The sequence below is a fragment of the Marmota marmota genome, unplaced genomic scaffold (genome assembly GCF_001458135.2).
Source record: "Marmota marmota marmota unplaced genomic scaffold, marMar, whole genome shotgun sequence".
Taxonomy (NCBI): Eukaryota; Metazoa; Chordata; class Mammalia; order Rodentia; family Sciuridae; genus Marmota; species Marmota marmota.
In genome coordinates, this window is record NW_026000168.1 from 16,586,885 (window position 1) to 16,600,814 (window position 13,930).

Below are 13,930 nucleotides of genomic sequence, written 5' to 3' on the forward strand. Positions count from 1 at the left end.
CTCTCCTCCTCCTCCTCCTCCTGCTCCTCCTCCTCCTCCTTCTCTCTGTCTCCCCCTCCCTGCGGTGCCGTCCACCACATTATACCACAGCACGAAGGCCCCCATCAGATGCAGCCTCTGGACCCTGGACTTCCCAGAACCAAAAGCCCAAATAAACTTCTGTCCCCGAGGTGGCCCCGTTTCAGGTACCCTGTCACAGCAGCACAACCCCTCCCCCCAGACACGCGGTGTGCAGCCTGCGCATGGGGCCAGCGTTCGCCCCTTGGTCCCTGGGCTAAGCCAGAGCCACCCTGTGCGGAAAGGTGTGCAGTCGGCCATGAGGGACACGAGCAGGGGCCGGAGAGCCGAAGCCAGCAGCCACTCCAGGTCAGTGACAGCGACGTCCCCGTGGGGTGGCCCAGGTCTGGGAGTGTCTGGGCCTGGAGTCCAGGTAGGCCATGGGGCTCGGCTCTCCCACGGACTCCAACAGCCAAAGAGTGACCTTCCCAGCGACTCCGCCCCCGCTGAGGTGTCACTAATATGAGCTGTCACAGCAGCCAGGAAAGAGGTGACAGAGGAAAGAATGGCCTCTGCCCTCCGCGTCCCTTCATATTTATCCACATGAGTGCTTAGTGACGGATTCCCTGCCTCAGCAATCCAAACGTGCAGCTACCGGTGACATGTTTTAATGTCAACGCCATCATTAGGACCTCCAGCAGAGGGGCTGCAGACCGGGGACTTCTTGGGACCCCAGAGTGCCCCTTGGCCTCTGTCCTCGCCACCTGCCCTCCACAGGAGCCAAATAAACAACGAGCCGATCCTCTCATCCCTGGGACAACTTAGCAAAGTCAGCAGGACTTCAGCCCCGACGTCTGGGGTGAAGTCACCCGCCCAAAGACAGAGATAACATACAGAGCAGGTGGCACCGTGAGAATCATCTTCCTTCCTGGTCTCTACCCCGTCTTCGTGGAGGCCAGAGGCTTCCTAGATGGCTGAGAACTGCTGACCAGGAGAGAAGTGGGGCTCCTGACTACCCCCAAGTCACAAAGCCAGCCTCTATCACCCAGGGGGGAACCCACTGAGCAGGGGCAGGAAGGGACACTGCCTCCCCCAAACGCTGAAGAAATGTGTCTGTCCGGATCCTGTTGGGAAATTCTGGGGCAGGGGAGGAGGGAACAGCCTGGCCCCGTCCTGGGTACCTTGAGCAAGCCGGGCCCGTTGCTCCATCCACCAAGCAGGGAGCCGATACCCCAGGGTGGGGGTGTTGCACCACATTCTTAGAAAGCTGCCTCTGTCCGGGCATCTCCACGTGGGGCCCGAGCTGGTTTTGTTTAATTAAAATCTTTTTCACTTCCAAGTTTCTGAGGGCCAGTGGGGAGCGGAGCAAGATGGTGAAATGATCAGGATTAGCCAACTTTCCCTAAATACTTACCCTATGCCATACATCGGGCTGTTTCTCCTTCCTGAACGCCGTCCTTGGAATCCACCCGTGGACCCTCTGCAGGAGATATTCTGCTTCCCCCATTTGCCCATAAAGAAAACTCAGGTCCAGAGAGGTCAAGAAACTTGCCCACGGACACACAGCTTATAACAGTGGAGCCGCAATTTGGAATCACACTGCATGACTACAGGTCTCTGGGACTTCTTCCCATGAGTGCAAAGAACCCAGGCTTTTTTGAGGGGCAGGCAAGGGAGGGTACTAGGAATTGAACCCAGGGGCACTTTACCACTGAGCTATATCCTTAGCCCTTTTCTTTCTTACTTTTAAATATTTTTTATTCTGTTTATGTATCTTTATGTGGTGCTGAGGATCGAACCCAGTGCCTCACATGTGCAAGGCAAGCACTCTGCCACTGAGCCACACCCCCAGCCCTCCTTAGCCCTTTTCTATTTTTATTTTGAGACAGGGTCTCACTCAGTTAGTTACTTAGGGCCTCCTTAATTTATTAAGGCTGGCCTCCAACTTGCGATCCTCCTGCCCCAGCCTCCCAAGCTGCTGGGATGACAGACTCACGCCCCATGGCCCTCCACGGGACCCAGCAAAACCCAGGCTCTGAAATCAGGCCGTGGTGGTGTTGAATCTCAGCAACCGTAGGCCCTTTTTTTTAAATTCTCTGGGACTCGGTTTCCCCATCTGTGGAATCAGCAGCTGAGAAGAAATCACTGAGTCTCAAATTTTTGTTCTCTCTTTTTTCATTTTTTTTTCTAACGACTGCGTCCCCAGTGACCATGGCCCAGGATGAGGGTAAGAGAAAGGTCAGGCACAGCTCCCAGGGCCTAACGGAGACCTGGAATTTCTCTCTGGGTCACCTCCATGGGATTGCAAGGCTCCAACCATCTGGGGGTCCTTGCTTTCTCCCAACTGGGCGCCTCTGTTGACCCTTCTCTAAGGACCACACCTCATGAAGGGGGCGTGGGGCGGGCCTCAGAACCCACATGGAAACATCGCCTTCTGCCCACTGGAAAGTTCCACCACAGCAGAAGAGAGATGTAAATGAGACTCGAAAGAAATAACAAGAGACATCACCAAGCCGGGCAAGCTCGGAGGGACAGGCGTGGGGCCGTCCCTGGGTGACATGGTGGGGACAGGGACAGACAGGGAAGTGGGCAGCAAGACCAGAAACCAGGGAGAACGTCTCTTCTCCTTCTTTCTTCTTCTTTTAAAACTCTTGGGTAAGCTACTGACTAATACCCACCGTCATCTCTTAGCACCAGGGCAATTTCCTCTGTGTTCTAGAACCTTCTCGGGAAACCTGGTAGCTTTGATGGAAAGGTCCCCAAGGGGGATAGTCTGAGCAAGGCATACTGGTGGCTTTGAAGGCCAAATGGAGACTGGGCCTGCAAACCTCAGAAGAGAGCCAGGCGCCCTGACATAGGCCTGCAATCCCATTGATGGAGGGGAGGCTGAGGCAGGAGGATCGCACATTGGAGGCCAGCCTCGGGAACTTAGCAAGACTCTGTCTCAACAATTTTTTTTTTAATTTTTTGAAAAAAAGAACATGCTTCCCTTCTAGAGATGACAGACGGATGTGGCTTCAGCAAGCAAAGAGCCACCCCCTGCCACACCATGGGTGGAAATGAGGCTGAGCATATTCGGACGGGGACAACCCCAGTCTGGCCTCCCCTGGCCCCTGCTCCCCACCCCCCCAGAGGTGTCCTGTGTGGCAGGGCACAGCTGACGACGGGGTGGTGATTGGGGAGTACGTGCTGGGACACACATACAGACTCCAGGAACAATACAGGGAAATCGAGTTCTCACAGGAAATATCATATTGACTCACGACAGACCCATCCATAAAACAAACCCCGGGTACCTGGGGCTGGGCCCAGGGAGCCACGGCCCTCACCCGGGAGATAGTAGCACAGCCCCCTCTGTCCTGGGCCTGGGAGGAAGTGGGTGCCTTCTGGGGGGGGGAAGGGCCACTTCCCTTGGTGTCCTGGGGCTGAGGCTGGGATCTGAATTATCTGTCCCAGTGCATTGTGGCCTGGCCGGGCCTCAATCAGTGCATTGCAAAAACTCGCTCCAAACGGTGGGATTTTGCAAGCCACGGGCCACAGCAGGGAGGAGAACACTGCCATCTCCAGAGGCCTGGGTCTTCCTCTGCCCCTGCTCAGCAAGACGCGGTCCACTGTGGCCCCCAGCGCAGACACAGGTTTTCTGTTTGTTTGTATTTTTGGATCCAAGTCTGTGTTCAGATTTGGAAGGCAGCCTCCGATGGACGGGCCTTTCTTTATTTGGGACCTCGGTTTCCTCATCTGCAAAATGGGAGGTCTGAAGTGAAGACCCTTCAGAGAAGTGCCCCTTCTCCCAACCCGTGGTGAGAGGTAGCCTTCAACAGGGATTTGGGAACCCAAAGACTCTGTGTCCTTTCTTGACCCCAGAGGCTGGGCAAGTCGGGCACCAATCTGCACCTCGGTCTCTCCCCCGCACACACACCCTGCTGAAAAAGCAAGAGGTGTAAGCAGCCCCGGTTCCCAGAGCCTTGTGTGTCTGTGAGAGCTGTCAATCAGGCTTAGACACTGGGGTCAAGAGGGACCCGTGAACTCAGGAGATGGTGCCACCCCAGCTGAGCACCGGTCATTTTCCTGTGCAGTTCATGGAGGCTGGTCTCCAACTTGCAATCCTCCTGCCTCAGCCTCCTGAGCTGCTGGGATGACAGGCGTGGGCCATTATGTCCTGCCAGATTCATGGTTCATGGAGATGGGAGGAGAGTCGGTCCCTCCTCTTGACTGCACAGGCATTACAGAGCCGGGTAACACTGGGAAGAGGACATGGGTACTACAGCAGAGTGGAGTATCTCCTGGAAGTGCTACCAGGAGACACTCTGGTACCTGGCACATGTCCATGGGCCATGCCCAGCCTTGCTCTCTCTGCCCAGTCCTAGGAGAGGTCAAGGTACTTTCTCAAGAACATACTATGGCCAGGTGTGGTGGCCCACACCTATAATTCCAGTAACACAGGAGGCTGAGGCAGGAGGATTGCAAGTTGGAGGCCAGCCTCAGCAACCCTTAGCAAGGCGCTAAGCAACTCAGTGAGGCCCTGTCTCTAAACAAAATACAAAATAGGACTGGGGATGGGGCTCAGTGGTTGAGCATCCCTGGGTTCCCCATAAAAAGCATCCTCATCACATTTAGGAAATCCCTCCACCCCTAATAGTGACAGCTCTGTGGACTCTGATGTGCCCGGATTTGCAGCCCAGTCTCCTTCCAGAGAGTCAGAAGCCTCCGTTACTTGTTTTGCTTCTAAACAGACTCCTAACAGTTCTGTAGCAGGCGGCCCACGAACACCAGTTTGCATGCCTGAATTTTTAAAGAGTTTTAATGTGTAACCATTTAATTCTTCCCAGAGAGATGTTTGCTAGGCGATAGAGATATTTTGTAAATAATATACTTATTGAGTGTTGGGAGGGAAGGCAGGGAATGAAAAGTCAAAGTACTAGAGGTAAAAACTGCTTAAAAACTGTGCATGGCACACCTGTCATCTCAGCAGCTCAGGAGGCTGAGGCAGGAGGATTGTGAGTTGGAGGCCAGCCTCAGCAACTTAGTGAGGCCCTAAGCAACTCAGGGAGACCCTGTCTCTAAATAAAAGCCCAAAGAAATGGCTGGGGAGGGGGCTCAGTGATTTAAAAAAAATGGTTTACCAGCCCCCTACATTGGGTCTGGGGATGGAGAAGAAGGTGCATTTGAGCCATTAGGAATGAACGTCTTGGGATGTTCGTCTGCTGGTCAGAGTGTCTGGGATACTTCCTAGAGATCGTGACCTGTCCCCGTGAGTGGGGAATGCTAATTAAAGGAAATCAAAGCCAAGAGATTCCAATGTGCTAAAATAACAAAAGCGGACACACCCTGCAAACCGCTAAGTAAGCTGTCTGCCTTACCCCTCCCCCCCACCCAAACGCTCTGTGTTTATTCTGCTGATTTTCCATTACCAACACCTCCCTCTCTGTTCCCTCTGAGAGATCAGCCCTGGAAATGGAGGTGAGTGTGGCCATCCTTCATGATGACACTATCTTCTCCTCCTCCAAAGTGGGGGCTAGCAGAGCAGGGGGTGGGTGGTTGGCAGAGCAGGGTGGCACAGAGGACAGGCAGGTTAGCGCAAGAAGGGAATGCCTAGGAAACTCATCAGAAGCCACTGTAGTCCTTGCTCCTTCTGAATGAGGAGGATGGGCGAGGACAGAGAGCAGCTATCTCTAACCCATTACCCACTTGGGCAGTAAAAGTATGTGAAATACACCCTTTCCCCTGAGATGAAGGCGCACACTCCAACGTGCTTTCAACAGGGAAATGGTAGTAGCAGTCTTCAGAACACGGGAGCAGAGACAAATCAAGGGTCCACCAACAGATTGAAGAATAAGCCAAATGTGGTCCAGCCTTATCGTGAAATATTACCCACCCAGGAAAAGGGGAATCTTGGTACTTGCCGCAGTGCAGGTAAGCCTTGCAAACATTGTGCAGCTACGCACAGTGGTAAGTGACAGTCATCCCAGCAGCTTGGGAGGCTGAGGCAGGACGATCGCGAGTTCAAAGCCAGCTTCAGCAATGTAGCAAGGCCCTAAGCAACTCAGCGAGACCCTGTCTCTAAATAGAAAATAAAAAGAGCTGGGGATGGGGCTCAGTGGTTGAGCACCCCTGGATTCAATCCCTGGTGAAAGAAAACAGGGAAGGAGGAAGAGAGAGAGAGAGAGAGGGTGTTCTTGGGCGCCTACCACCTGCCCAGGTCTTGCCCGTCCCTCTCTACCCTTGAGAGGACCCATCCTGCTCCCCCATTCTTCAGAGGGACAGCCTGTGCCCCGGTAGCTCATGTCCCAAGGTGCACCCAAGGGCAGACCGGGTTCTCCCGTCCTGGGGAGTGGGTCCCTTTCTGCTTTTATCTCTTGGGGCCTTTGCTGATGGCTGGCGATAGGGCTCCGTACCCGGGGCCCTGCCCTGCTCTTTAGCAAACATTCCCCTTAGATGCATCATCCCGCGGGTCACCTGGGAAGCCACCGCGCATTTGATCCATTTTTATGGCCTAAAACCACAAACAGGAAGCGGTCTTCACAGACACGCAGGAGTCCAGTTAGGCCCATCCGAGGCCCTGGGTTGAAGAGTCTTCCCTGGGGACTGGGTTAAGACCAAGAACCTCTGTCCCATCCTGTCCCCTAAACACAGCGTCCTATAGCCCAGGCCTGACCTGAGTCGGGATGAGGGAGTGTCAGGTCCAGGGAGGGCCACTGACCGGGCCCCTGCTGGCCACATACCCGCCCATGCCACCCCCACCCCACACCAGCTCCCTCCTGCTCTGCATTCATGGAAGACTTCCAGCAAGATGGTCACCTACAAGGTGACAACTCTGTGGGTGCAGCCGGCCGTCCTGAGACGGCTGTCCTTTGATGACTGTGACAGGTACAATTTGGGGAAGGTCTGATCCTGAGGTTTCATCGAGTGATCGCCCTTGACTTCTTAGGCTGTGGATTCGGTGACAAACCAGGACGGCAGCATCTGAGGACAAGCATCGTGGAGGCACTTTTGACAGGGACTTGGTGAGTGACAGTCCCCTACAGGACCTCAGTCACAGGAAGAGGTTCAGAAGACCCAGGATGGGCTCTCCTGCCTCTGGAACTATCTCCCATGCATTCGGATCTTGGGCCCTTGGATCCCATAAACCCCTATCCAGAGTGTTCAGAGCCGAGCAGGAAAACACTGCCCTGGTCCACAGTGTCCCCATTCTGAGGATGCCATGGTCCCCTTGAAGGCACACATGGCTTCCTCAACCCCTTCTGAGCTGGAAGGAGCAGCTTCTCCGTGTCTTCCCCCCGCCCCACTCCTGTATCTGTTTGTATTTTCCATTTTTGGAAGAAATGTCCACAAGAGGCCCAGGCCACCAAACTCTGTTCTCTCACAAAACAGAGTGGAACCGAATATAGAAAAAAAAAAGGACATCCAAAACTCTGACCAAAAAAGTCCACCTTGTTCGCTCCCTTGACGTTCAGATGAAGTCTAGAACCTTCTCTTTGTGTTATTAGGAAATTCGGGTGAGCATAGAGACTCCTGGGTGCACAGAGGCAGGTATTGGATATCCTCTGGCTTCAAAGACTTTTTGAACACTTCTGGGGACTTTCCTGAAGGTACCCGAAAATGCCAACTTCTGACCCAAACCCCAACTGGAATCCCACAGTCAAGAATGAGGAGTGGGACGTGTGACCTGCTCCCTGAATGGCTTGGAGGGTCCATGGTCTTTAAAGTTCTCTAAGCAACCGAGCTTGGAATATGGCTTGTCATACTTTGGTTTTCATCAACTGCTTCAAATTATAGACATTTGCTAAAATATTGGCTTCCGTAAAAATGCAGCATTTTTTTAAAAAATAATTTTTAAATGCTCCGTGGACCTTTAACTTTATTCATTTCTATGTGGTGCTGAAATTCGAACCCAGGGCCTCACACATGCGAGGCAAGCGCTCTGCCACGGAGCCACCGGCCCCAGCCCAGTAATGCGGTATTTTAAAGGAGGGTGTCAGAGTTCCTAAGGCCACTAAACAAGCCACCTTTATTTACTACTCTGCCAAAGTAGTGACCCTTAGTAAACCTGTGTGATTTCCGAGTAAACCAAAATCCAAGTTATGTACAGAATTTCCTAAAATCACAGACATTAAGAAGCCATTGCATCTGTGCTAGGGGTTTACTGAGATGAGTTAAGACCCAGGCCCTGTCCTGCAGACGTCCCTGCCCACCGAGGACCGTAAAGTACATTCATGAAATAGCAGCAAATGCCAGGCCTAGTCTGATAAAAGCTGCAAAAAAAGTTCAGATAAAATGTCATGCTGGTGTGCCCGGCCACTTGGGAGGCTGAGGCAGGAGGATGGAAAGTTGGAGGCCAGCCTCAGCAACTTAAACTCACTTAGCAACTCAGTGAAACTCTGTGCCTAGATAAAATATATATATTTTTTTTTTTAAAAAAAAAAGGGGGGGCTGGGGATGTGGCTCAGTGGTTAAGTACCCCTGGGTTCTTCCCCTAGACCATTCCCATCTTTCAGATGAGCAAACAGAAACTCTGACCGGTGAAGCCACTTGCCCAAGGTCACAGGTCAATCCCAGCTGCTCAGCCCTTGAACCCGGCTCTGTCGGAAGCCAGAGCTGCACCTTGGGGTGGATGGGTTGTTTTCGAACCTGTCACCCTATTTCATCTTCCTGTACCCGGGGTTTCTCTATGTCTCACCAGCCTGTTGGCACAGATGAGTCACCCTGCCCGTAACCGTGAACCTCACCGTGTGGGCCTCGCCCCTGCCCTCCACACCCCCTGGTCCTCTGGCCACCTGCAAAGCCTCGCCCACCTCTAGCAGGGAGTCCCCAGGGGACCCAATAAGGTCAACCAGTCCAGGGGACCGTTGGGGCTGCCTCCCTCGGCCCCAGGTGCGCTCCCCACCCCGAGAAGCCTCTGCTAGCACCTGGCCTCCAGTATGGAGGCCCACATGGACCAGAGAGGCCAGACCCTGACAAAGTCAGAAACCTCAGCGACATCTGTCAGCCAGCCACCCCTCTGGGACCTGAGGGGTTTCTTAGCCGTAAAAAGAGAGGGGTCAGTTTAGCGCTGCACGTGTCCCCCTTTCGGTGGCCAAAGGGGATGCTGTGACCCAACTGCCCTGAGGAAATGGGGAATCCACTGCTGGTCCTCCATAAGACCCCCAAGTAAGCAGTTATGTCCTGGGGCCCCGAGTGTGCCCGGGAGTTGTCACACAAGGGAATCAGACTATCATAGGAAGGACCTGTTCCCGGCTGGGGAGAGGCCCATCTGGAGGCCACATTCACATGGGCCAGATTCTGGGCTCAGAGCCTCATCAGCATCATCCTACATCACCCCCCACAAACCCAGCTGCAGTCGGGACCCGTGTTATTCCCAACAGAGACCAAGAAACCAAGGAGGCTCAGAGAGGGGCAGTCACTGGCCCGAGGCCACACAGCAAATCAGTGGTGGGATTCTGGGACTGAGGCCTGAACTCTTTCTTTTTCTGGTACCAGGGATTGAACCCAGGGGCACTTCATCACTGAGCCACATCCCCAACCCTTTTGATTTTTTTTTTTTTTTTAATTTTTGAGACAGGGTCTCACTAAGTTGCTGAGGCTGATTTTGAACTCACGATCCTCCTGCCTCAGCCTCCTGAGTCGCTGGGAGGACAGGCGTGGGCCACTCCGCCCAGCAGGGCCTGAACTCTTAAACACTGTCTTCACACAACTAGGGCCTGGGGACCCTCTTGTTGAAAAATCAGCCATATATATATATTTATATTTAAAGAAAAAACTCTTTTAAAAAATTAAGACAATGGTCAGACCTGTTTCAATTGAATTTTTCTCTTCTGTAATTTTCAAGAAACCTTCAGAACCTGGTGCTTCTGGGCCTAGGGCATGATGGTATCAGCCAGAGCTGAAAACTCATTGTCATGAACATTATCCAACATGGTGGAGCATGAACATCCATCGACAACTAACAACAACAACAAAAATCAATATGTGTCCGAGCACGGTGGTGGTGCACACCTATAATCCCAGCTCCTTAGGAGGCTGAGGCAGGAGGATTGCAAGTTTGAGGCCAGCCTCAGCAACTTAGCAAGAGCCAGTCTCAAAGTAAAATTAAGAGGGTTAGGGATGTAGCTTTGTGGGAGAGGGCTTACCTAGCATGTGTGAGTCCCTGTGTTCCATCCCTAGTCCTACTGCAAAATGATAATAATAATAATTACATATATATATATATATCTTTTCTGACTTAATAGATTGGAAACAAGTCTCAGTTTTGGTTTGAATTTACATTTCTTTGAATCCTGGTGAGGATGAACTTTTTTTTTTTCCTTCATAGGCTTATTAGTCATTGGTATGGCTTCTTCTGTGAATCGTCTGTTCCCAATTTACTAATTTACAACGAGAGAAATGTACCTGCCAAAGGGGACCGGATACACGTCTCCTCAGCCAACACGTCAGCTCCCTGTAGGCACCGTCCACGGAAAGCCAAGTTCAAATCAGAACGATGGATGTGGACGCCCGGGAAGCACAGAGTGGGAGCAGGGAGGGGTGGGGGACGGGGTGCCAGGGTTCTGTGGAATCGAGGCAGGAGAGACCCACCCCTGGGATCCACCGAATCCTTGGCCTGAGAGAGCCTCCTCCTCCCTTCCTTCTTCTGCCTCCCTGGCTCTCCAACCTTTCTTCAGATGGATGCAGTCTCTCTTTTAATAGAGGACCACATTCAGGCAGGCCTGATGGCACAAACTTGTAATCCCAGCCAGAGTGGAGGCTAAGGCAGGAGGATCGCAAGTGGGAGGCCAGCCTTAAGAAAAATCCAAATTCCTAAGGACAGAAGGCAAGGCCCTTCACAGTTGACCCTAACTTTTCTTTCCAGACTTGCTCTGTCCCTAGCCGACCACTGGATGGTTTTTTGATCTGTGAGGTGGGGGTCTTGCTGGGTTTCCCAGGTTGGCCTCAAAGTACTGGGTTCAAGTGATCCTCCTACCTCAGCCTCCCAAGTAGCTGACTCTCAGTACCTGCCTGGCTTCTGCTGGATTTTTTTTCCCTAGTGTTTAGGAATCGAACCCAGGGCCTCATGCCTGATAGGCAAGTTCTCTACCACTGAGCTACACCCCCAGCCTCTTTTTAATTTTTATTTTTTGGGCATGCTGGGGATTGAACCCAGGGCCTTGTGCATGTGAGGCAAGCCCTCTACCAACTGAGCTCTATCCCCAGCCCCCTGCCCAACCCTTTTTATTGAGTTTATTTTGATACAAGATCTCACTACGTTGCCAGGTTGGCCTCCCACTTGCCATCCTCCTACCTCAGCCTCCCCAGGAGCTGAAGTTCCAAGCATGCGCCCACTGTGCCTAGCTTGATGGTTCTTGAATGTGACACGTATGGTCACACCTCTGGGCCTCTGCTCTGTAGCTGCTCCTCTCTGGAATACCCTCCCCCACCAACCTGGCCTCTTGTTCTTTAATACCCAGCTCAAATGTCTGGCCGGTGTCATTTCTGGGCCTCAGGACCTTTGCCAGACTGTGTGAGAGTTTAGCTTTCTAGAGCATCTTTTGATGTGAAATACCTTGTGTGATTTTTTTTTTTTTTGGTACCAAAGATTGAACCCAAGGGCACTTGACCCCTGAGCCCCATCCCCAGCCCTATTTTGCATTTTATTTAGAGACAGGGTCTCACTGAGCTGCTTGGGGCCTCACTTTTGCTGAGGCTGGCTTTGAACTCGAGATCCTCCTGCCTCAGCCTCCCGAGCCACTGGGATGACAGGTGTGCACCACCACGCCCGGGCTATCAAGTTGACCTTGACCTCCAGCATAATACTGGCTCTCGAGAGAATCAGGAAATCTGGATTCCCATTCTGGTCTCCCAGGGCCTTGGTAATAAATCTCTTATTCTCTCTAGACCTCGGTCTCCTTACATATAAACCGAGGACACCAGAACTTCATTATATCGCCTTGTTATTGATAAAAACCTTCTCTATAAGGCCCCATTCCAGAAGCAGACATAACAACCACATAATATATATATAAATATCATGATTTCTATTACAATGATAATATAAAAGCTACCTGAATTTGAAACTTTGAAGGGAAAGATGTTATTCCATTACAGGAATCATGAATTTTTGCTCTTGGCCCCCCCAGCAAGGAGGCAAAGCACAGCTCGGATCTCAACTCTGCCACCCTCCAGCTGTGTGACCTTTAGCAAAACACCTGACCTCTCTGGGCCTTGGATAATAAGAAATCGCCCACCTCTTGGAACGTCAGTTACCTCATCGGCTAAATGCACACAGAAGAGCTGCCCTGGGGGGGGCTAGGATTCAGAGACATGGGGACAGCAGAGAAGGAAGAGTGAAAGAAAGAGTCAGAGGAAGGTTCTGGAACACAGGACCAATTGCCAGTTCCTATCCGAACCGGCTCTGAAACAAACAGCCAGTTTCCTCCATTCCTGTGGAATGCAGAGGAGATTTTTCTTTTCTTTTTTTTTTTTTTTTTTGCTGATTAAGTTCCCCCAAAAACCCCCTTTAAGAATTTTAATAAAGAAATGCAAAAATCAACAGAAGTTCAGCAAACCCTTTCCTGTTATTAAATAAAGGGAAAGTAAATATTGCAAATTGCACATAACTTCCTAAGAGGATGTTTTGTTTGGACGAAAAAAAAAATGAGAAAGAAAAGAAAAAGCTATTTGCTTTCTGGAAGCAAAAAAAAAAAAAAAAAACATGTCTTTGCTGCAATTTGGTTTCAAATTTGATGACGGGGACATTATTCCTGGTTGGCCTGGAATGTAGACCTTTTGACATCTAGGACGGATGTACCCAGGGAGGCAGGGAAAGCCAGCTTGGGGACCCTGTTGGGTCTCTTCTCCCCTTCTGTCCTGTGTGAGCAGAGCCACCCAGGGAAATGATGAGCCCAGGATCACAAGTGGGGAACGTACCAAGAGGATCACACACAAGAGAAAAGCAACTCAAAACAAAGAACATGTTTATGTTGTTCTGAGAGAAAGGGAGAAGTTGCTCAGGGCCCTCGCTAAGTGGCTGAGGCTGGCCTCCAACTGGAGATCCTCCTGCCTCAGCCTCCTGAGCCGCTGGGATGACAGGTGTGCCCCCACTGCGCCCCCAGCTTGATTTCCTTTTCTTTCTTTGTAGTGATTAACAGTGTTCCAAGGACAGTAGCACTCAGGATGGGACATGCTGGTTACCACAGCGCTGGAAGACGAGAAAAGACGTAAGACAGAATCGCCCTTATTTTCCACCTGGGGCACTTGGCGTTTGAGAGTGAGCATCGTCTGTCTCAGGGACCCATGTTAAGAAGTGATCTAGGGCTGGGGTGTGGCCCAGTGGCAGAGCCTAGTTTAGCCTGGGCCAAGCCCTGGGTTCAACCCCCAGGACCATGGGGGGGGGGGGGCCGGAAGAAATCCAAAGTCCCCTTTGCTTTGTGTATATTTTAATTTACATAAATGGTGTCATGGAATTCCTATCATTCTGCCTCTTGTCTTTGTCACCAAACATATTTTTGAAATTTATCCATGTTGAGATCTATAGATACAGATATTAATGTCTATATCTTTCTCCGTTCGTTCCTTTTAATGACTGCATAGTATTCCAGTGTGTGACCATTTCACATCACATTTTATGTATCTATTTCCTTTCTTTTTTTAATTACAAACCACCATGCTTTGATACAAATCTTAGTGTCTCTTTGGATATATATGCACAAGAATTCTCCAGGAAAGTGACCCCCAAGTAAGACATGTCGAATCATCAGTGGGAAGACACTTGGCAGGAGCAAGGCATTCCTAGAATCCAATGTACCCTCCGACACTTATTCCCTGTGTGACCTTGGGCAGGTCATTTCACCTCTCTGAATCCTTTTTTTTTTTTTTAATATGATCATTATTATTATTTTTAGTTATAGATGGACAAAATACCTTTATTTCATTAATTTATCTTTATGTGGAGCTGAGGATG

The 13,930-nt window shown here is 51.2% G+C and overlaps 1 long non-coding RNA gene across 2 annotated transcripts; it reads left to right on the plus strand.

The window, feature by feature from the left end:
- The first annotated feature begins 67 nt into the window (after nt 1-67).
- On the plus strand, nt 68-13,439 carry LOC125611747. Of its 2 annotated transcripts, none has more exons than XR_007342000.1 (3): nt 68-366; nt 6,926-7,001; nt 13,109-13,439. It is a non-coding gene; the product is annotated as an uncharacterized LOC125611747 (long non-coding RNA). The 2 variants fall into 2 exon arrangements; XR_007341999.1 differs by lacking the exon at nt 68-366 and adding an exon at nt 5,365-5,910.
- Nucleotides 13,440-13,930: the final 491 nt, after the last annotated feature.